The following is a 23,465-nucleotide window of genomic DNA, read 5'->3' on the forward strand; positions in this document are numbered from 1 at the left end:
AAAGTGGTTCCTCGCCCACCGCTGGCTTCTCTGTCCCCAAGTTCACCTCTCCACGCCATGTACCTGCTGAATTCTGTGGTTCAGGTTGTGCAGATTGTTGTGTTAATCTCCAATCAGTTTTCTAGGCGTGTAGGGTGGTTTAGTGCTGGTCTGGCTGTATTTCATGGACGTGAGACACACAAAAAACTTCCATGCTGTTCCCGGTGCACAGACATTTATAATTGTTAGCTCTTTTTGATGGATAGACCCCATAATTATGATATAGTGCCCTTCTTTGTTACAGCCTTTAGTTTAAAATCTAGTTTGATATAAGAATGGCTACTCCAGCTTTCTTTTGACTTCCAGTAGCATAATATATGGTTCTCCATCTCCTCACTTTCAATCTGAAGGTGTCCTCGGGTCTAAAATGGGTCTCTAGTAGACAAAAAATAGATGGATCTTGTTTTTTTGTTTTTTTGTTTTTTTTTATCCATTCTGATACCCTATGTCTTTTGATTGGAGCATTTAGTCCATTTACATTCAGTGTTATTATTGAAAGATACGGGTTTAGAGTCAGTGTGTTATCTATAGGTTTCATGCTTGTAGTGATGTCTCTGGTCCTTTGTGGTCCTTGCAACATGTCACTCACAGAATCCCCCTTAGGATCTCTTGTAGGGCTGGTTTACTGGTTAATTCCTTCAGTTTTTGTTTGTTTGGGAAAACCTTTATCTCTTCTTCTATTCTGAATGATAAGCTTGCTGGATAAAGGATTCTTGGCTGCATATATTTCCTGTTCATCACATTGAAAATTTCCTGTCACTACTTTCTGGCCTGCCAAATTTCAGTAAATAGGTTTCTTACTACCCTTATGTGTCTACCCTTGTAGGTTAAGGCCCATTTATCCCTAGCTGCTTTCAGAATTCTCTCTTTATCTTTGTATTTAGCCAGTTTCACTGTGATATGTCGTGCAGAAGATTGATTCAAGTTATGCCTGAAGGGAGTTCTCTGTGCCTGTTGGATTTCAATGCCTGTTTCCTTCCCCAGATCAGGGAAGTTCTCAGCTATGATTTGTTCAAGTACACCTTTGGCCCCTTTCTCTCTCTCTTCTTTTTCTCGAACTCCTATGATATGGATATCATTCCATTTCATTGAATCACTTAGTTCTCCAATTTTTCCCTCATGATCCAGAATTTTATCTTTTTCTCAGCTTCCTCTTTTTCCATAATTTTATCTTCTATTTCACCTATTCTCCCTTCTGCCTCTTCAATCCTTACTGTCACCACCTCTAGTTTATTTTGCACCTCATTTACAGCATTTTTCAATTCATCATGACTATTTTTCAGTTCCTTGATCTCTGCAGCAGTAGATTGTCTGCTGTCTTCTGTGCTTTTTTTCAAGCCCAGCAATTAATCTTATGACTATTATTCTAAATTCTTATTCAGTTATATTGTTTATATCTGTTTTGAGCAATTCTTTCGCTATCATTTCTTCCTGGAATTTCTTTTGAGGAAAATTCTTCCGTGTTGTCATTTTGGCTAGTTTTCTGTCCCTGATGTGTTTTTTTTTTTTTTTTTTAAATTTTTTTTTTTCAACGTTTTTTAATTTATTTTTGGGACAGAGAGAGACAGAGCATGAACGGGGGAGGGGCAGAGAGAGAGGGAGACACAGAATCGGAAACAGGCTCCAGGCTCCGAGCCATCAGCCCAGAGCCTGACGTGGGGCTCGAACTCACGGACCGCGAGATCGTGACCTGGCTGAAGTCGGACGCTTAACTGACTGCGCCACCCAGGCGCCCCCCCTGATGTGTTTTAAAAGCTTGTTGTGTGTCCTGCTCCTGTGAGCACTGCTATATTAAAGAGGGGTCACACACTGTCCAGGGTCTGGCCCTTCAGAGGGTGTCTTTTGGAGAGTGTTACTTGCTCTCTGTTGTTATGACTCTGGTTACTTTATCTCCCTACTTGTGGTGATGTTTTGGACCCTTCACCAGTTGTGCTTTGATTTGTTCATTGAAGTAGCCCTGGAAAAGAAAACAAACAGACAAACAAATAGAAAATAAAAACATGCAAACACATAAACCAAAAAACCCAGGAACAAAAACCAGGAAACACCAGCTACAAGTAAAAAAACAGGGTGGAGGCGGTGCTCATGGAAGAGGCCTTATCCCATACAAAGAGAGAAATGACAGGGGGCAGGGGAAAAAGAAAAAATCGAAATTCGCCAGGCAGAAAAACTACATGGTTTAATCCAGAGAGAGAGAAAGGAAAATAAAGAAGGAAGTGTAGAACATGTATCAAGAGAATGGATTGCATATGTCTGCTTAAACAAACCAACAACCAGAGTAACCAGACTAGAGGAGAGATAAGAAGAAGAAAAGGAAGGAGGAATATATCTATATAATAAGAATGTTCCGAGAGTTAAACCAGGCAATGCAACAGTGCTGGTCTGGAGGAAGGGCTGTCTCGTTCATCAGTGTCAATCCGACTCCAGCAGATAACGCAGCTACCAGGCCTGGAGGGGTGTGGCTTGGTGTAGACAGGCCCCGCCTCCACTGTGGGCTGGCTGTCAACTCTCTGAAGCCGCCTCTCTGAAGTCGCCCCACCTATGGCCCGTCAGGTTGTCCTGTGGGTCCCTGGAAGCAACTCTGCCTCTTTTCCTCCTGGACTCTTGGGGTTCAAAGTCCTTTGGCCTCAACACGGCTTTGTTTGAGACACCAAGGAACTTCGGATCCTGCTACTTCTCTGCCATGTTGACCCTTCCCTCCAACCCCTCCCTTCTGAGGAACCGTGGCTTTGACCAGCTCGGATCCTCTGGGAGAGGGTTTTACCGAGCAATGGCTGGGTGCCGGCCTGCTGCCCGGAACGTTTGCACGACCGTGCTGCTGCTCGTGCCCAGAGACTGTGGCTGGGTGCCAGCCCACCCCAGAAAAAGTCCGTGTGATCTTTTAGCAGCAGCGTTTCAGGGTTTATGGAAATTCACAACACACATCTATCACCAGGCCTCCCCCTTAACTTTCTTGTTCCAACACCAGCAAATGTGGTTGTTCTCCAGGATCCACTGGGACCTTTGCCTGTGGGGTGGCTGCACAGCCTCTACCAAATGTCCTGCCAGCAGGGGAACTGCCACTCCCCATGTGGCTGTGGACTCCTCGGACCTCGCTCTCCTCTCCACTCCTGGGGATTCGCCCTTCCCACCGGAGCAGTGCCAGGTACTGAGCTGCGGAGTTTTAGACTCTCCCTCTGTTTATAGAGTCTTAATGGAATTTAAACAGCTCTCCTTCCTCCTTTCTCCCTATTTTGTTCAGTCCCTGTGGCTGTTTCCACTTTTCCACTTTCTCTCCAGTCACCCCACACTCCCCCCAAGTCTCCGTCCTCTCTCCACAAGCGAAAAACAGTTCCCTGCCCTCCTCGGTTTCTCTCTCCCCCAGTTTACCTCTCCGTGCTGGGTACCCGCTGAGTTTTGTGGTTCAGGTTGTGCAGATTGTTGTGTTAATCCTCTGTTCAGTTTTCTAGGTGTGCAAGTTGGTTCAGTGTTGGTCTGGCTGCATTTCAGGGATGAGAGAGGCAAAAAAACCCTTCCATGCTTTTCCACCATCTTGGTCCCTCCTCAGTATGATACATTTTAAATCTGTTTGTTGGTGAACATATGGATTACTTTAACTCTTTGGTTATTGTGAATAATGCTGCTCTAGCATTTTACACAAGTTTTTGCGTAGATATTTGTTGTCATTTCTCCTGTTTATATACCTAGGAATGGAATTGCTGGGTCATATGATAACTCTATGTGTATCTTTTTGAGAAACTGCCAAACGGTCGTCCAATGCCACTGCGCTGTCCTACATTCCCACCAGCAATGCATGAGGGAATTTCTCTGTATCCTCTCCAATATCTGCGATTGTCTATCTTTTTGATTATAGTTACCTTCGTGAATGTGAAGTAATACCTCATTGTGGTTTTGATTTGAATTTCTCTAAAGACTTGTGATATTGGCCATATTTCAGGTGCTCATTGGCCATGTGTATAGCTTCCTTAGAGATACTGCTCAGATCTTTAGCCATTTATAAAATTGGGTTATATGTCTTTTTATTATTGAGTTGTAGCTCTTTAGATACAAATCTGTTATCAGATGTATGGTTTGAAAATATTTTCTATCATTCTTTGTGTTTTCATTTTCTTTGTAGCATCCTTTGAATTCAAAGGTTTTAATTTTGGTGAAGTCCAAATGATCATTATTTTTAATTTCATTGTTTGCTTTTGATGTCATATCTAAGAAAATATACTCAAAGGCATGAAGATTTACACCTCTGACTTATTTTTAGAGTTTTATGATTTTAGGTTTTACATTTCGATATTTTATCTGTTTTGGGTTAATTTTTTTGTATATTGGGTAAGGTAGTTGTCCAATTTCATTCTTTTGTATGTTACTATCTAGTGGTGCCCCATTGAAAAGACTCTTTTTTTTCCTCACTGAATTATTTTGGTACCTTTATCAAAATCAGCTGACCATAAATGCGTGTGTTTATTTCTGGACTTTCAGTTCTATTCCATTGGTCTATATCTCTCATTATACTCATCATCATTGCTTTTTGCTCTCACATCTCTGTCTTGGGTTAATTTTTTTTCTTTAAAACATCTCCAGTAATGCTTTATATTTTTATTAAAATTTTTTCTTAATGTTTGTTTATTTTTTGAAAGGGAGAGAGTGGGGGGGGGGGAAGGGCAGAGAGAGAGAGGGAGACACAGAATCCGAAGCAGGTTCCAGGCTCTGAGCTGTCAGCACAGAGCCCAACGGGGGACTCAAATCCATGAACCTCGAGATCATGACCTGAGCTGAAGTCAGACGCTTAACCAACTGAGCTACCCAGGTGCCCTTCCAGTAATGCTTTAAGTGATAGTTTGTGGCTCATGAATTTTTGTGACCCCACGAGTGTGATAACGTGTTTATTTGCTCTTACACCTTGGTTGGGTTTAGAAATATTTGTATTCTGACCTTTGAAATGTCTACTTCACTGTCATCTTTCATTCACAGTTACTAAAGAAAAGTCCGATGTCCATATGATTCTGTTTCTTAGTTGATGATCTGTTTTTATTTTTTCTCTCTTTTTGAAAGACATCAGGATTTTCTCTGTGCATTTGGTATACTGAAATTTTTACAGTAATGTGCAGTGAGATTCATTTTTTATTCACTTTTAGTCTGAGGGGTTTTTTTGGTTTGTTCTGGAATATTTCTTTTTACAACTGCATTGAGTGTTTTCTCTCTTCCATTCTCTCTCTTCTCTCTTTCAGGCACTCTCATTTTCAAATATTTGAATTTTTCTATCTGGCCTAAAAATGAAATTAAAAAAATTAACCAATAGCCATGCTAGAAATAGAAGGGACAACCTTGGTAGGCCAAGAGCTATGAGAAAGCCCAGACATACCAAACAGATGTTCTGAGATGAACATATAGGAGGGAAATACTGCCCAAGACATGTATAGGGGAAGAGTGCTAGCAAGGCAGAAGTGGCTCTAGATGTGTTCCTAATCAGAGGGGGGACTGAGAAGACACAGGAGAGGGTACTAGGTTGAGAAACAGCTCCAAGAAGAGGCAGGAAGCAGTCAAGTAGCAAATGACAAAATTGTTATCCTCCAGAAGAAACTGTGAATGTGGAGGCTTGGCTCAGACTGGCATGAAGTCCCCTGGCAGTCAGCCATCACCTAAGAGTAACAGGGAGCTTCATGCACCAAACTAGTAATGGCTTTACCTATGGCAGTATATTCCACTCTCTGATGTCCCTAAGAAGAGGTTTTGACAAAAAGATAAATCATTTCACAGACAAACTAGTGACAAAGCTCAAAGTAGGAAATCAACACTAAACATTTAGGGGAGAAATCACCAACAAAGAAAAAGGCTTCTAACTCTATCAACAGAGTGAATAGAACAAATAGAACCAGACTTTACAGTAAGTTCTATCACATATCTTTAAGCACTTCAGGGAGACGTGAATGATACCATGTCCATAAGAGAGAAAAAATAAAGACTTTAGAAAATACAAATGTGATGTTGGGAAACAAAAGACTTCAACAGATGAGAAGAATAACAGAATCCAAGACCAGATGAGGGGTAAGCTGGTGAACTAGAAAATCAGGTCAAAGCATTTTCTCCGAATGTAGCCCAAAGGACATTAAAAAAAAAAGTAGAACTGGACTTTACCTTTTTCCCCCCTCGTTTTTGTGATATGCAGTTGGGAGGAGGCAGTTCATTCCACAATCTTGTTTCCCTCCAATCTAACTGAAAAACCTGTTCTGGGGGACACAGAGATTTTCCCTGAGATCAAAAAGAAAAATCATCAGAGAATTATGTAGTAATGTGAACTATGGAAATAAGATATATTCTATTCAATCTGACTACATAATTTCCAAAAATAACACACCAATTTAACAGATAGTTGTTGACTGCCTTCTGTGTGCCACACGCTGTGATAGGTTTCCTGGAAATAATGGTGAATAAGAAAATCTTGGCATTTTTGGAACTCTCAGCAGAATCTGATGGTTTGAGAAAACAGTAAGATATTTCCATCACTCAGCGTCCTATTACTAATAACCAACATTTGCATGGAAATTTATAGATTATAAAGTGCTTTTTAATACAAGAGCGTTTTGGTTAATTCTCACTACAACCTAAGATATAGGAATATTTTTGTGGTTTTTCATCTTTATACCATTTTACTATGAGAAAACAGTTGGACTATTTTCCCCCAAGTGCCAAAATATATAAATTATTACAGATTATATCTAGATTATTAAACAACACATGAAAGGTGGTATAAGAGGCATAAGGCAGAGACACAACTCAAATTCCAGAGTCCAAATCTTGAAATCTTCCCACCATTTTACCGGTCTGGATTTATGTTACCTTGCAAAGTTAACTGAACCTCTCTGATCTTCAGATTCCTGATCTAAAAATGGAGGAGGGGGATGATGGCTATAGTCATAATCCTTAATATTTATTCAAATCTAACATTTTATGTGCCTACCTTGAATTGTGCCTCCATTGATAGATTAACTTTTGATAAATACTCCAGACTCTTACTTGTATTATTGAAATTGTGATGAGAGCCAGCTATTCTATGGTCTATGTCTTCTTTTATTGCCGTACTTTATTGCAATGATACATTTGCTAGAATGATCTTGCTTTTCCTACCCCAAGTGGGATATTATTGAAATCACAAAATACAAAATATGGGGACATAATTTTTTATGAGGCCATCTTTTCTCTAACAGAGGAGCACTAAGAAGTCAGGTTTTGTTCTGGCCTGATTTGATAGCTGGTATAGCTCAGAAGGATATGTCACATAATATACCATATAATTATGTCCTTTAGGTAACATAATCTGAAATATTTTCTATATAATTGTCCCAATTTTATGACTAGACGAGGGGATGATTTTAGTATCTATTACTTTTATACAAATATAAAACTTTTTTTTTTACACACATAGCCAAAGAGATTGTTCAAGTTACAGTACCAGTGATAGTTATATTCTGATATTTGACATGGGAGTAGGATATTTTTGAACTAGATGGTTGTAGGTGCATAAAAAGTAGTTGTTCTAACAAAATGTGGACCCAGGGGCACCTGGGTGGTTCAGTGGGTTGAGTGTCTGACTTTGACTCTGGTCATGATCTCACAATTCATGAGTTCAATCACCCATCAGGCTCTGTGCTGACAGCTTGGAGCCTGGGGCCTGCTTCGTATTCTGTGTCTCCCTCTCCTGCCCCTCCCCCACTTGTGCTCACTCTCTCTCTCTCTCTCAAAAAAAAAAAATAAATAAATAAACCTAAAAAATTTTTAAAAAGGGAAAATAGATCCAACTGCATATACTGATCCCTACACCCCACGTGGGACTTGAGCTCATGACCCTAAGATCAAAAGTCATGTGGTCTACCAATCAGGTAGAGCCAGCCAGGTGTCCCTGGAAACTCTTATTTAATACTCCAAATAATCCACAAGAAAATGGTATTACCTTTAGTTTTTGAAGAAGGAAACAGAAGCTCAAAGAGGTCGGGTCTGTTGCCCAAGCTCTGAATACCAGTATGCAGTAATTGATGACAGTGTCCGATCAGGTCTGTTGGATTCCAAAGTCCGTCTTCCTACTTGCGATCAATTTATTGATTTCCTTTGCTTAAATAAAGTGCCAGAGAATTGTGCAGAAATCTTGAAGTTTTTTAGTTTTGATAGAGAATTTTCCTGAGGTGAAACCAAGATCTTCAGGTGTCTGACCCAATAATTGACCTGGCAGGCAAAACTGCTTCGTGAAAGTCTCAGTCTGGAGACCCAAGAGACGCAAATGATAAGGATCTGCTGTTCATTTTTGACAGAGATGAAAATATTTTAATTTAAGTTTTCATTTAAAGAAATGAGACTTTGTGACCAACTGTCCCTAAATGGAAGGGAACTCACAGGAGGACCAGTTCCCTTAACTCTTTATTTAAAATAAGCCTGGATAGGGGCGCCTGGGTGGCGCAGTCGGTTAAGCATCCGACTTCAGCCAGGTCACGATCTCGCGGTCCGTGAGTTCGAGCCCCGCGTCAGGCTCTGGGCTGATGGCTCGGAGCCTGGAGCCTGTTTCCGATTCTGTGTCTCCCTCTCTCTGCCCCTCCCCCGTTCATGCTCTGTCTCTCTCTGTCTCAAAAATAAATTAAAAAAAAGGGGCGCCTGGGTGGCGCAGTCGGTTAAGCGTCCGACTTCAGCCAGGTCACGATCTCGCGGTCCGTGAGTTCGAGCCCCGCGTCGGGCTCTGGGCTGATGGCTCAGAGCCTGGAGCCTGTTTCCGATTCTGTGTCTCCCTCTCTCTCTGCCCCTCCCCCGTTCATGCTATGTCTCTCTCTGTCCCCAAAATAAATAAAAAACGTTGAAAAAAAAAATTAATAAAAAAAAAAAAAAGTTGAAAAAAAAAAATTAAAAAAAATAAAATAAAATAAAATAAGCCTGGATAAGACGCCATTTATTCAATTATAGTTCTTTGTTTCCCACTTCTGCTAACTCAAGCAAGAGGGAATATACTGGAAAAATGCTTAGTAGATCACAGGGTAACAAGCCATTGGAAGACCAGGGCAACAAGTACTTTGTGGGCACCTAGGAATGAATGACCTCTGACCGTCTTTCCTTTGTTGCATCACTGACCAAGTTGAAAAGCCCTTGGAGAGTCTGATTAGACCGGCTTGGATCATGTCCCTAGGACTTGGCTCTGAGAGGAATTTTCTTTCTTTCTTTCTTTTTTAAATTAATAATTAATTTGTTAAGAAAAAAACTTTTTACATTTATTTATTTTTGAGAGACAGAGGCAGAGCACAAGTCAGGGAGGGGCAGAGAGAGGAGACACAGAATCTGAAGGAGGCTCCAGGCTCTGAGCTGTCAGCACAGAGCCCAACATGGGGCCAGAACCCACAAACTGTGACATCATGACCTGAGCCGTAGTCGGACACTTAACCAACTGAGCCACCCAGGTGCCCCAATAATTTATTTATTTTTTAATTTACATCCAAGTTGGTTAGCATATAGTGCAACAATGATTTCAGGAGGACATTCCTTAATGCCCTTTACCCATTTAGCCCATCCCCCATCCCACAACCCCTCCAACAACCCTCTGTTTGTTCTCCATATTTAAGAGTCTCTTATGTTTTGTCCCCCTCCCTGAGACATTATTTTCGCTTCCCTCCCCTTCATCTGTTTTGTAGCTGAGAGGAATTTTCTTGCTGAAGTCATATGTGATGGACAATATAGACGCATTAGGCTTGGAAGTATAAAAGCTCCTTTATTTAGAATCCCATGGTCTGTGTGCAGTGGGGGAATATTTATACCATTTTTCTCTAAAAGGAAATCAAGGGGTGCCTGGGTGGCTCAGTCGGTTGAGTGTCCGACTTCAGCTCAGGTCACGATCTCACGGTCTGTGAGTTCAAGCCCCACGTCGGGCTCTGGGCTGATGGCCCAGAGCCTGGAGCCTGCTTCTGATTCTGTGTCTCCCTCTCTCTCTGCTCCTCCCCCGTTCATGCTCTGTCTCTCTCTGTCTCAAAAATAAATAAACGTTAAAAAAAATAAAAAATAAATAAAATAAAAGGAAATCAAATGATCTCAGAAAGAAGGGATGGTCGACTAAGTGGGCCTCCCCCTGCCCTCCCCAAAGGTCTATTACAATGTATACTTCTAAAATTTTTTTCTTTTAGAATAAGTTTAGATAAGGTTTTTTTTTTTTGTAAAAAAGTTATAAAAACAGTACAGAGAGTTCCCCTGTAATATTTATCTGGCTTCCCTCAATGGTAATATCCCATAGAACCATAGCACATCATTATAGTAAGGAAATTGCCATTGGTAAAATAGTGTTAAATGAACTACAGGCATTATTCTGATCTTGCCAGTTTTTACATGTCCCAATTTCCTCTTCCTATAAGGACCCCAGTCATTATTGGATTAGGGTGCACCCTAATGACTCATTTTAATTCAATCACCTATTCAAAGAGTTTATTCCCCAAATAATCAACATTCTGAGGTACGTATGAATTTTGGGTAGACACATTTGGTCTCAACTTATAATTTGGTCTCATTAATGAACTGTCTTTCACTGCATCAATCTTAGTTTTCAAATAATGCTTGCCAATAACTTGTGGGGTAACCCTCTTCTTATTTCTTTTCATATATGTTTGGGCTATTTTCATGTGTCTATTCCTCAATTTAGAAACTAATTTTGGAAATATGGTTACATTTATAATATTAGGTTTCTGAGTCTGTAACATTATATATTTTTAGAGACTTTATCTATGTATATAATGGATTTTTTTTGCTTTTATGAATGAAGTATACTTTCAATTATATTATTCTGAAATGTAGATGAGACAACAGGAAAGCTTTTTCTTTCTTTCAGTGTGTTGAGATTTTGAGTTGAAGTCAGTTCTTTCTAGGAAGGCTGTAACAACTTGTGCTTCCACTGGTAGTGTTTCAGAGTGCCTATTTCCCAACATCAGACCATAAATGTGGAGGGCTCAAGCTCACGAAACATGAGATCATGACCTGAGCTGAAGTTGGATGCTTCACCGGCTGAGCCACGCAGGCGCCCCTCTCATGTTCTATTTTTAAAATAGATTTTAAAGAGCTCTTTAGCTATTAAGAGTATTAACCCATTGTCCATTTTAAGTAGTATTTTGCAGCACCTCTTTCCCCAGTACAGGTTTTCACCTCTGAGGCTCAGAATGAAAGCTATTTGCTCCTCGCAACTCCACTTTGTCACTAGCTCGTGGTGTCTCTACCATGAACTCCAGTGGCACTTAGCACACCCCTTCCCTGTGAATAGCATATTTGCCGTCTTTTGGGAAAAAAAGTTACTGATGTTTTTTGAGATAGTTGTCCTGTGCTCTCTTTTAGTAAACGAAATTTATCTCAGAGCAGAAATGAATCTCCCGGGCAAGTTATCAATGCTTAAATAAACAGTGTTAGCTTTGTCCAAAAAAAACATTTGGTTTATAGATCTTATTTTGGTACGTTCTAAGGTTCTGAGCAGTCAGATAAATGAACATGTAGCTTCAAATATCTTCAGAGTCTGATGCCAATCCATTCGATTACGAATTATATTCTCTAGCTCTCAAAGAAGGTAAGTTTTAGGGTTTTTTTCTATGTTATTAAATTTACGTCAGATAATCTAACGTTACAATGGCTAGGAAAAGATGTAATCAGACCAGTGCCTCACATATGTGTTAAAATTACATAAAGTGAAAGAACATTTGTCTCTTATGAAATGATGTTGAGCCATGAATGTGGGATATATTGTGTGCATAGTGGTTGGTGTCTTCAAGGACTTGATATGTGGCTCCTAGATTTTCAGAGCTCGTAAATTATGATGACAATCTTTCACAGTAGGAGAATTTTTAGATCATCGAGGGATGATAGCCAAGCAACTCTTTAACTATATTAAATAAGTCAATATCTTATCTACATTTTGTTTGTTTATTTGCTTTAATTTTTCTTTGTTTATTCAGGTAAGGTTATCACATGTCATTCTTAAAAACTCAGATTTTAGATTTATGGTTGTAAATAACTTAATGTTGTGTGGGAATTTAAAATTGTTTTGAAAATATGTAACAAGATGGAGATGAGTTTTGGCTTTTAAGATTCACTGCACCATGAAAAAAAGGGATATTAGTCAAATTGGACAACTTCTAAAGATACGAACCTTTAAAAATAAAACTTTTTCCGTTATATGACATTGAAACAATTTACTATCTATTGTGAAGTTATATATTTGGGATGGCAATTATATTCCACAAGTGTTCACAATCTGCATAATCTCCAAAGCAAAGCAAATTCTTTTGAGGGGATATTATTCTTAAATTTGATTGTTAGAGAATATCACTGTACTAACAAAGTTTACTGGGGTGGATCTCCCATGGGCATTTAAGTTTTTGTCCCTTATGATATGTGTTGGGTGAAATTTTTCTGCATCACTGATTAACTCTTGATGCTAGTTTTTTAATCCCTGAGTTTAAACATTAAGTAATTTTTTTTCTTCCCAAATTTCCCTCATATCTGAAAAGGCTCCAGAAGAAATAAGCAGGACTTTAGAGTAGATAGATTATAAGTATTAAACATAGACCAATATTTATTTGACTTAAAAAAATGACTCACTGAAACAAAGGCTGAACCATATAAATTTCATTCCCATGCTTAAAAAAATGGTTGAAACTGGCATTTTCATATCATTCGATCTAAAATCTTTGTGAGGTTATTGACAAAAAATTTGTGATAGAGAATTGTGTAGTCTTCCCCTTATCTTAAGATCTATGTTTTAAAATATTTTTTCTATGTTACAGTAATATAGGCACCTTCTAAAAAACATTGCAAAATTTTGCAAGCTGTTTTTTTCCATAAAAGTTTTTTACAGATTTATTTTTATGCTCTGTCCTGTCTCCCCAAATTAGATTGTAATTATTTAAGCTCTACCTTATTGTCTAGGTCTTAGTAATTCTCCAAATCATTTGACCGTAAATATGGCCCACACTGCTGTGTCTGGAGTGCAGTAGGCACTCAGTTAATATTTGTTGATGGTCCTGATTATGGTTTGATGACATATGGTAAAGCTAACTTAAGCTTTTGTCAATAAAATTTGGGTTCAGGTTACTTTGACCTTTTTAGTTTTTCTAAATATTCTCTTTGATGTAGATGAAATGACCCACAGAAACACTTCTTGACCCTGAAGGCTTTTTCCCTTTCTGCATTTCTGAACTCTAAATTTAAGAAGTATTTTACAATCCTTACACGCAGACATAATCCGTGCTTTTGGTTTTTGCTTTGATTAAATTTGTGCCCACAAATATTCCTTCTTTAATAAAAATAGGTAACCCCCAGTATTGAACAAAGCTCTATATCAAAACAATTTTTTTTAATGTTTATTTGTTATTTTGAGAGAGAGACAGAGTGTGAGCAGGGGAGGGGCAGAGAGAGAGGGAGACACAGACTCTGAAGCAGGCTCCAGGCTCTGAGCTGTCAGCACAGAGCCCAGCGTGGGGCTCGACTCATGAACTGTGAGATCGTGACCTGAGCCTAAATCAGTTGCTTAACTGACTGAGCCACCCAGGTTCCCCTATGTATTTTTTAGTGTTTATTTATTTTTGAGAGACAGAGAGGGAGGAGGAGGGGCAGAGAGAGAGGGGCCAGAATTTGAAGTAGGCTCCAAGCTCCAAGCTGCCAGCACAGAGCCTGACATGGGGCTCAAACTCATGAACCTCGAGATCATGACCTGAGCCAAAGTCGGACGCTTAACCGACTGAGCTACCCAGGTGCCCCCCACAAAGCTCTATTCTAAAGACTGTTGTTCATTTCAACGAGCAGATAACATTGCTTCGTTTTCCCTTCCATGAAGAAGTGAGATGCCAATATTAGATATATATTTTAAATAATATATGCTTCTATTTAAAAATTGTTTTTAAAAATAATAGTAGATGTCATATAGTAAGCCCCTACTACGTCATGGGCACTGTACTAAGTGCATTAAAATTACTGTCTCATTTAATCCTCATATAATCCTGAAAGGAAGGAATATTATTTTCACTTTACACATAAGGAAACCAGGCTTAAAGCACTTATGTCTAACTAAGATCACAGAGTTAGAAAAGCAGCTATGCCTGCATCTAAATCCAGTTCAAATGTGCATAGACAAGCCAGCAAAAGCTTTCCTGAAGATAGCCAGCTCAGGGCTTACCAAGGAGAAGCCTAAGGAACATGAACTAGGAAATGCTAAGCCAAACATTGACCAGTAAATGGGGATACCAGAACCCCAGACCCTTTCAGTCCCAGTGGCAAGCCTCTCCTACATAGAATCAGCCAGCAACTCCCCCTTTTTCTGGTTCCATTGTTGATCCTGCAAACTTCCATTCATAAGGTTTCCTATTTGGTTTTCCCAATGCAATTGTCCTAGATCTTTTTACCGTTGAGTTTTTCTCATGGCTAAGGAATAAATTGGTGTTTGGGTTTATCTGTAGGACTCGGTGAATCAGCCTGTGAAAGAAGGCTCCAATCCCTGGCTGTAGGCAAGATCTGGGGTTTAGAACCTTGATAGGAGTAATTCATCAAAACAAATGTCTTGACCAACACTCCAACTTCACCAAGAACTTTCTATTCAAGAAAAACAGTCTGAAGGTTTATAGTATGAATCTCAACTAAGTTAAAAAAAAAAGAATGTATATGATATATACATCAGGTCATAATGTTTACTCCTGAAATTTATAGCAGATTATAGCTGATAATCAAACCAAATTAAGGAGGCAACAGATAGAAAACAAACAGGAATTATTAGGCATAATTTGCCTTTAAAGTAACACATTACTATTCACAGTTGCTTGTGGGAAAAATGTATCTAATATGGTAAAAAGGTAAGAGAATTGCTAGCATTTATCTATATACAGTAAAACCTTGGTTTGCGAGCATAATTTGTTCTGGAAACATGCGTGTAATGCAGAACACTTATATATCACAGCGAATTTCACCATAAGAAATAATGGAAACTCAGATGATTTATTCAACAACCCAAAAGTATTCATATAAAAATGATTACAATACTGTAATATAATACAAAATAATAAAGAAAATACAAAATATAAAAAATAAACAAATTAACTTGCACTTACCTTTGAAAACCTTTGTGGCTGGTGTGAGAGAGACAAGAGAGAAGAGGGTTATTGTGTAGGATGATTTTCACTATCACTAACAGAATCACTGCTATCTGTTGGCTCAATGGAATATTTTTATGCACAGGGACCATTGTATATACTTGCACGGATGTTGACTATAGTACAGTATTAATAAACTCTTGTCATATACTGTATTTAATATAACTGGAACTAAGGCAGCAGAGGAAAGGGTCTCTATCTGCAGGCAGTCTGATCTAGAATGAGGCAAAGCATTCCTAAGCTTACTCTTGTATGGAAAAGCAAAGGACTGTCCATAAGTGCTTTGCAGTGACAAAAAATACACGAGAGCCAGTTGTGGGCACCTCCCAATGTTCTGAAAAATCACTGATTTCTGCCTGAGACCCAACATCTGAGCATGGCAGACAATCACCCACAATCTGGCAGAGAGACAGAGAGAGAGAGAGAGAGAGAGAGAGAGAGATGAACCACTGGTTCAGTTGTGATCATGTGATGCTCAGCATTGCACACTACTTGTATTGCAATGCATTTCTGGTTTATCAAATTAAAAGTTATTAGAAATGTTTGCTTGTCTTATGAAACACAGATCCAAGGTTATACTGTACAATAGATCCATCTTACAATAGACATGTCTATATCGTCATCAGTTTAGCACTTTAAAGTTCAATAATTCCAAAGAAATCAGAATGGATATCAGTCCTATACACTTGCCTTGTAGGTGAAATGAACACATCTGTTCTAAGGGAAGATGTAAAATTCCCAAAATTCTGCACAGGACTTTATGACTTCCTCTGGCAATTTCAGTGAACATAGCATAGCTTAGACATGGTGAAATAGCATAATTTGTGTTTGTGTTTCTAACTCTTTGTGTTTCTAACTCTTAATTTTGTTATTCATGATTTTGTGGCAAGTTCAGTACAATGATTAGCCACTGTATGGTTCAATGGCCAAGCTTCGAGGTGGACAGATCTATGTTCTGACTCCATTTCTGCTACTGTTAGAGTGGGGCTCTGGTCAGAGTACTTGCCCTTTCAAGCCTGGGTTTTCTTATCTACAATAACTCATTTATGGGGTTGTTGAGGGCATTAAATGAAAAACATAAAATTCATCAGAACATAATTTTGAACAAAATTAGTAAGGCACAGGAGAATGTATGCAGTGGGAAATCAGTTATAAAAAATTGAAAACAGGTAGAGGTAAACAATATTTTGTTTAGAAATGCAAAATCTATGAAAAAAAATAAAGAAAAAAAGCAAAGGATAGAAGCAAAATTCTGGGTAGTGGTTACCTGGCCAGCGAGGAACAAAATAGGGGAACAAAAAAATAGGCTTTGCGTATTTTGGAAATGTTTCAGTTCTTTAGCTGAGTGGACTCAATAAGTTTCGTATTTTGGGTTATCTTTTTACTGTTTTAAGTTAAAAAACATGCATATAATTTGGATCTTTTGTATGTATATTTCACTCACAATAAATATTTATAAATACAACTGAGACGGATAGAACACACACACACACACACACACACACACACACACACACACACACACACACACTGGTAAGCCCCAATACTCTGCTTCATTTCTGAATGCTATTTCTAGCGGTTTGTAGGACAGTGGTTTTAAATCTTGGCTGCACATTAGATACTCCTGGGGAGCTTTAACATATCTACTAATGCTCGGGTTCCACCCCCAAATATTCTGATTTAATTGATTTGGGTTTGGGCCCAGGCATCGATATTTTGTACAAAAGCTTCCCAGGTGATTCTAATGTGAAATTAAAATGAACCAATAGTGGAATTACTTTATAAGAATTGGTGCAATAGACACTAATTAAACTAGCTCAATTTTTGAGATTAAAAAAGAAAGCACCCATGTAGATATCATGGGAAAACCCATAACTTCGTTGGACTTTCTTATAAAGATTTTGCAGCTTAGTGTTGCTTCTGTTTTGAAGTATATATTCTGGGGATTAGGGTGGCAAGTGGAGAGCTGCTGTATAATGAGACCATGCCTTGCAACAGTGTCTCCAGATGAAAGTTAAGTGCAGGCTAAAGTCTAGCTGGCTCCCCAAAATGTGTCTCCCCAATGTGTGTCTCCTGGTGTGGGGTTGCTTCCACTGGGAGGAAGTAGTGCTTTTTCCTATTAGCGCAAAGGTTCCAAAGGTGCTTACTTTGGTCCCATAGGCATGGCTTTCATTTTAGTCCTTAAAGTTACTGCTGAATGTCACAAAATATTCCTTGAGACACAAATAAATATTCAAAATAGGTATGGACACAGCCTGTATGGTGTAGGTACCAACCAACTAGCAGGGATGTGGCCAGTGACCCATGAGCAGGGTCCAGGGTATCTCCCCCACCACCCATCTACCACCCTGTTAGCAGGGTGCCAGGTGCTAACCCTTTAGCGGTTGGGTGGAGTTAGATGGGAGGGGCCACGGCGGCCCTGTGCCTGGGGTGGCACAAAAGGGCACTAAAGGGGCTTGAGTTCATGGTTCTTCAACAACCGGTGTGGATTTATTTTGATATTTTAACAACCTACATGGCCTTCCTGGTGTGTACAGGGTAGTTATTAGCTCTGCCTACTACTTGTCACAGGACTCCAAGTTATACCATTGCTTTCACCATTAGAATACAGTTTATGGGCAACAACACTGCTTTACTTCCAGTTCTGGGAAATAATGGTCATAGTGAACACTTCTCGAGAGCCGACTGTTTCATTTCATCCTCATACCAACCCTTGGGATAAGCATAATTTTTTCTAAAAAAATGTTTATTTATTTTGAGAGAGAGAGAGATAGAGAGTGAGGGGGGGGGTGGGCATAATTTTTTCTAAAAAAATGTTTATTTATTTTGAGAGAGAGAGAGATAGAGAGTGAGGGGGGGGGTGGGCAGAGAGAGAGGGAACGAGAGAATTCCAAGCAGGCTCCACAATGTCAGGGCAGAGACCAATGGGGGACTTGAACCTATGAACTGTGAGATCATGACCTGAGCCGAAACCAAGAGTTGGGCGCTTAATGGACTGAGCCACTCAGGCACCCCTGGAGCATGACTTTGAAGAGGGAGGAAGCAGATAAATAACTTGCCCCCAATCCACAGCTAGGAAGTCAAAGAACCAGACTTCAAGCCCTGATCTGTGTGAGTCTTGAGCTGAGCTTGGAGTTGGTGCCATATTGTTTAGGAATGCTGGTGCCAGTTGTCCCTGCCTCCTCATCTTTCGCTTCTGCGTCAGCGAATCCACGGGTCCTGAGGTGAAATGCAGACAGAGAAGGCTGCAGGTGAGTGAGGCGACAGCAGCCAGTACTTGGAGAAATTCTACTCCGTCCTCAGTGGAGCGGCCCTTGGTACTCAGGGTACAGGAAATAGAAATGAGTAACAGTGGCAACGCTTCTCAGTTTCTGTTCAAAATTAGTTGCAAAGAATGGATTTAAAAGTCTTTAGCATGTATTTGGAAAACAAAGACTTTTGTTTATGAGAAAAAAATGTGGAGTGTTCCCATCCTTCTCTGGAAAATTCTTGTTAAACTTTTGTGCAGCTAGTAAATGAAGTCATTGTTTATTCTATGTAATGGAAAGCATGCCTGAAGTGTGAGTCAGGAAACCTGGTGTTAGGAATGGTTCAGTCCCCAATTCACCGACACCGGCCAAGTCTCAAACTACCTGAACCTCATGATTCTCCTCCATTAAACACAGAGTTTGGGCTGGTCTACTGGCAAGGCAACCAGACTGCATGCTCTTGGGCACATTCTCTCACCTATTTGAGCTTCAGTTTCCTTTTTGGTGATTTATTCAATTACAATTCAATTTATTCAATGTTGCAACACAACGAGAGCATTTTATACGGTGTCTGGGACACATGGGGCCCAAATTGTGTCTCTACTACAGGAAGGAGTTGCTTTAGAAATTAATTTTAGTTAATTAATGAAGAGCCTGTGGCTCATCACATGGGTTGGGCACTTCAAAATTAGAGTAAATACATTCCTATTTATCTACTCGTCACTTTTATTTCAAGACCTTTCCTTCTGTTGTGACGGAGAGTTCTGGACAATAGTCTATGTCAGCACTTTCTTGGCTCAGGAGGATCAGTAAGAACTGGACTAATACAGACTTACACTCTGCTCCCTCCAAAGGGTCGGTGCCTTTGATTTCCAGTTTTTTTCACATTAACTGCACATAATGACTGAAGCATTAGTGCAGTTTCTTTGGGTTATTAATCATTGACAGGAAAATTAGGTTTGTTCTCCTTTGTTCAGTTCCTTTCATTTCCCGTTAGAGCTTTCACTGTGTCCCTGGAACGGTGTGAGGTGCTAAGAGTGGCCTCAAAAAGTATGGTCTTATATTCAAGGGGATGGCAATCTTGTGGGAACAAAAAGCCTTCCACGTGGAACAATTAGGGAAGAAGAACAGATGACAAAAGAGCAAAATATAACAGAAGTTTGGACTGTATGTGCTTTATGACTGTGGTCTAAAACAAATCACCAATTCTTCCAGATGGTGAAGAAGTAAGACTCTGAAAGAATAGGCGACCTAAAAGTGAAACGAATGAAAAGGGAACTCGGAGCATGTAAATTTTCATTGACGCCCTTTCGTTTAGTGTGGACTTCCCTTTGTTGGTGGTTGCCTCAGACACTGATTTTTAGAGATGTCCTTTCTGAGAAGCATCCCGAATGCGTTTTAGCGGTTTCCCCACTGCCCTTTGGTTTAGATTCTTTGATACCACGCCATTCACATCACACTGTTTTTTTTTTTTTGTTTTGTTTTTTAATTTTTTTTTTCAACGTTTTTTATTTATTTTTGGGACAGAGAGAGACAGCATGAACGGGGGAGGGGCAGAGAGAGAGGGAGACACAGAATCGGAAACAGGCTCCAGGCTCCGAGCCGTCAGCCCAGAGCCTGACGCGGGGCTCGAACTCACGGACCGCGAGATCGTGACCTGGCTGAAGTCGGACGCTTAACCGACTGCGCCACCCAGGCGCCCCTCACATCACACTCTTGATAGGTGAGCAAAGGTAAGCATAATTTAAAGGTCAACCCCCCCCAACCCCCCGCCTCCTCCCCACCGGGAGATTAAAATGGTGATTTAGAATGGAGGGAATATAGATCCCATGGAGAAGACCGTGTTTATTTTAGACTGTAGGCCACGCTGAAAACTCACATTACCACCAGATGAGGTGAACACTGCTTTAACCAATTACTGGGAGAAGATCAGCCTTCTGTATGAGCGAAAACAAGGACACCATTACCATAGTTTCAAGTAAATCAACTTAGAGAACTTAAGTAGTACTGATATCGTCATGGTTTCTAAATGATCTACTATTAAACCCAGTAGCTTATTGGAAAATGATCACCAAGAAGGAACTATTACAAATGTATCAGGTTATGATAAGGACAAAGCTTTAGATAACATGAGAAGGTAATGTTTCTTTAGGCAGAAAAGTGCCAGGCACATATTTATCTTTGACAGCCTGACCTGCTCAAATCCTTGCTCTCCAGCCCATCTGATAAAGGTCAACGACTGAACACCCAAACAAGTTCATACAACACAGCTCCTGCCTGACAAAAACAGTGAAATTCTTTTTCTCAACCCACATTGCACCATTTTCTTAATGTTTGGAAAACAATAAGCTGAATTTCTCTCTCCTGTGTATAAATTTTTCTTTTCTTTTCTTCATATTAGAGACCAATCGGTGTTCTGAGCATCACTGAAGATGAATGTGATATGCCTAGTTTTTTCTGCCTTCAACCTTTTCTTTCAAACACCTCTCACAAAACTCTCTCATTTCTAAGTTAAGAAGAAAAGAGGAAGGGAAAACTATGAATTGTCTTTAAAATGGTCTTAGGAAGAAAAGGGATACCTCTCATGATTGTTTTATTATTACGAAGAGTTTGAGTTTACAAAGTAATAAGCATTTCCCAAATCACTGCCTTCGACTGGAAAATAGGTACAATTTGAGGTAGAAAACATGCCAAATCTAACGGCTAAAAGACTTGGAGTCTTGAAAATGTTTTTTTGTAGCATTACTATTGTTATTATGAACAGAAATAGCAGTGATAAAAATCAAATCAAGTTTTGTGAACACCCACAATTCCATTTGTGTGAGTGTGTGGGGGTAGTTTAGAAGGAGCAGAATTAATGTTCTTCCCTGCTCACAGCTGTGTCCTGCACAGTTGCTCTCATGATCTCATTTTCCTGGCTGGGAGCCCCCTCTCTTAAACAAGAAAACGAGGTGTGTGTGTGTATGGGGGGCGGGGTGGTCAGAGACATAGCAGGGTAGCAGGGAATTGGACATGAACTCAAGCGTCTTCCAGTCCGCTGATTTTTTAAGTGGCTTGTTTTTTAGAAGTTTTGTTCATGACATAAATCACTGTTAACGTCATCATTAAACTGGCCTCAGAGAGATTTTGTGTTAAACGGACAACGCGGTTAGAAAATCCTGAGTTCTGAACTGGGAAGCCCAGGACTCCAGAGCCAAAAGCCACGGGACTCCAGAGCCGGAAGGTGGCCGGAAGCCACCTGCGCAGGCGCAGCTCCCCACGGTTGGGACCCCGGCTTTGCCTGCTCTTTGCGTGGTCCGCTCCCGTCTGCACAACGGTTTACTCATGGCAGCTCTTGCCTCTTCTCACTCCTCTCTCAGTCTGCCTCGAGCTTACTGGGAGTAAATATTGACAGTTTATTTTATATTCAGGGTGAACTTTGCTTTTTTTTGGCAATCAAATATTTGGCAATCAAATATTGATCTCGTGCCCCTTCTTTTTATCGACGCCGTAGTTGGAGGTGAAGGGGCTGGGGAGGGGGTGACGGCCAGCTGGTCACAGTGACGGGGCTGGCTAGCCCCACCGTCATCTCAGCAGGCCAGCTCTAGTTTTTCCACCATTCCGTGCAGCTATTAAAATGTCTTCTTTTTAAAAATACGTCTTCCCTCCCTTTTCCAGTGGCAAGACTTAAAAGGTTTCACCTACTTCAAAAATAAATGATTCCCAAATCACCGCGGACCACTAACATAAAATGTTTTATCACATTTCCAAGAGCAGAATGGCATATTAAGAAGTGATTTCATTCTTGTCCACATTCTCTTTTAGGGATATGGAGACATTATCTCAAATTATCACTCCAAAGAGGCAGAGGCAAGAATTTTACACCATCTCACTTCTCAGATCATTTTAGTTATTTTATTTCAATTCCTCCAAATCTCTTGGACAGTTATTTCCTTCTGTATTTTTCTCGTATCACTTAAAAATTATATTTTACTTTGTCAGAGTCTAAAGAATTGCATTGAAAAACTAAGAAATTATTGAAAAAGAATTCCATTAGCACAACTATAGTGATCAGAAGAAATTGGCTAATTTCACTGTCTTTCTTTGGGCTTTTCATAGAAAATTGTTGAAATGTATCAGCCCTAAGCAACTGGCATTCTGAAATTGATTTCAAGTTGTAGAGGGGAAGAATAGCTACATCGAAAAAAATTAAATCTTTGGTTTGGAGATACTAAAAAAAAAGAAAAAAAAAGTCCCCAGCCCAGATGATCCCAAATACAGGCCCTCTGGTTCAGAAGTGAGGTAAAGAAACCACAAAGCTGATGTGGAGGGAGAGACACATTCTTCCATTAACCGTTATTTTACTGAAGCTTTTTGGTTGAGAGTATTTTTGGGTTAATAATCTCAACTGTTTCTGTAGAGAAAAGTGCATGTTCCTGCTCTCCTGAGGAAGCAATAATCACGTTCCCAGTGGATGGGTATGACAGAGGCACACACTGCCCCTGGACAACTTGTCTCCCGCATCCGACCTCTGCTGGCCTAGCCAGGCCTACTGCAGTCTTCAACCTAATCTAGCTCTATAATCTTTGAGTTCCTTGAAAGTGCTGGGACTCCTGGTCTTCACACATCTATTTCTTTGGCTAGAACATGTCCACTGTGAAGCTGACCTTCACTTGGCCATTCCCACCCAGTCTGATGAGGTCTTCACCTCTCCCCCCCGCAAGAGACACGTTTGGCGGTGTTTGTGGAGTGGTCGTTGCGCGTGCTGGAGGAAGAAGGCTCTGTGATTCCTCGCTGTGTACCTCAACTCAGCAAAGTGTCTTTAACTCTCATTGTAAGGATTGCAATGTGCTCATGGGAATACATGGAGGCTGGATGGGACAGGCTGGGCGAAAGGCAGGAAAGGAGGAAGGGAGTAGAAGACAGGAGGAAAAGATGGAAGAGTAGTTGGAGTGTCATAGGAATTCAGAGGTAGAAGAGATTTAGAGGGTGGGAAATGGAACTAGAAACTGTGTGGAAGACAAAAGTTCATGGAATTGCTACCTGGCCCACATCTCGCTAGCTAGCT

At 40.1% G+C, this 23,465-nt stretch overlaps 1 protein-coding gene across 1 annotated transcript in view; it reads left to right on the forward strand.

The window, feature by feature from the left end:
- Positions 1-3,087: 3,087 nt before the first annotated feature.
- Positions 3,088-23,465, forward strand: part of ESR1 (estrogen receptor 1) — a 427,462-nt gene continuing 407,084 nt past the window's right edge. Inside the window, exon 1 of the mRNA XM_058735672.1 lies at positions 3,088-3,184. The gene's annotated coding sequence lies outside the window, so the exon portion shown is untranslated. The remainder of the gene's footprint in view (positions 3,185-23,465) is intronic.

Source organism: Neofelis nebulosa, chromosome 6 (genome assembly GCF_028018385.1).
Source record: "Neofelis nebulosa isolate mNeoNeb1 chromosome 6, mNeoNeb1.pri, whole genome shotgun sequence".
In the NCBI taxonomy this organism is placed as follows: domain Eukaryota; kingdom Metazoa; phylum Chordata; class Mammalia; order Carnivora; family Felidae; genus Neofelis; species Neofelis nebulosa.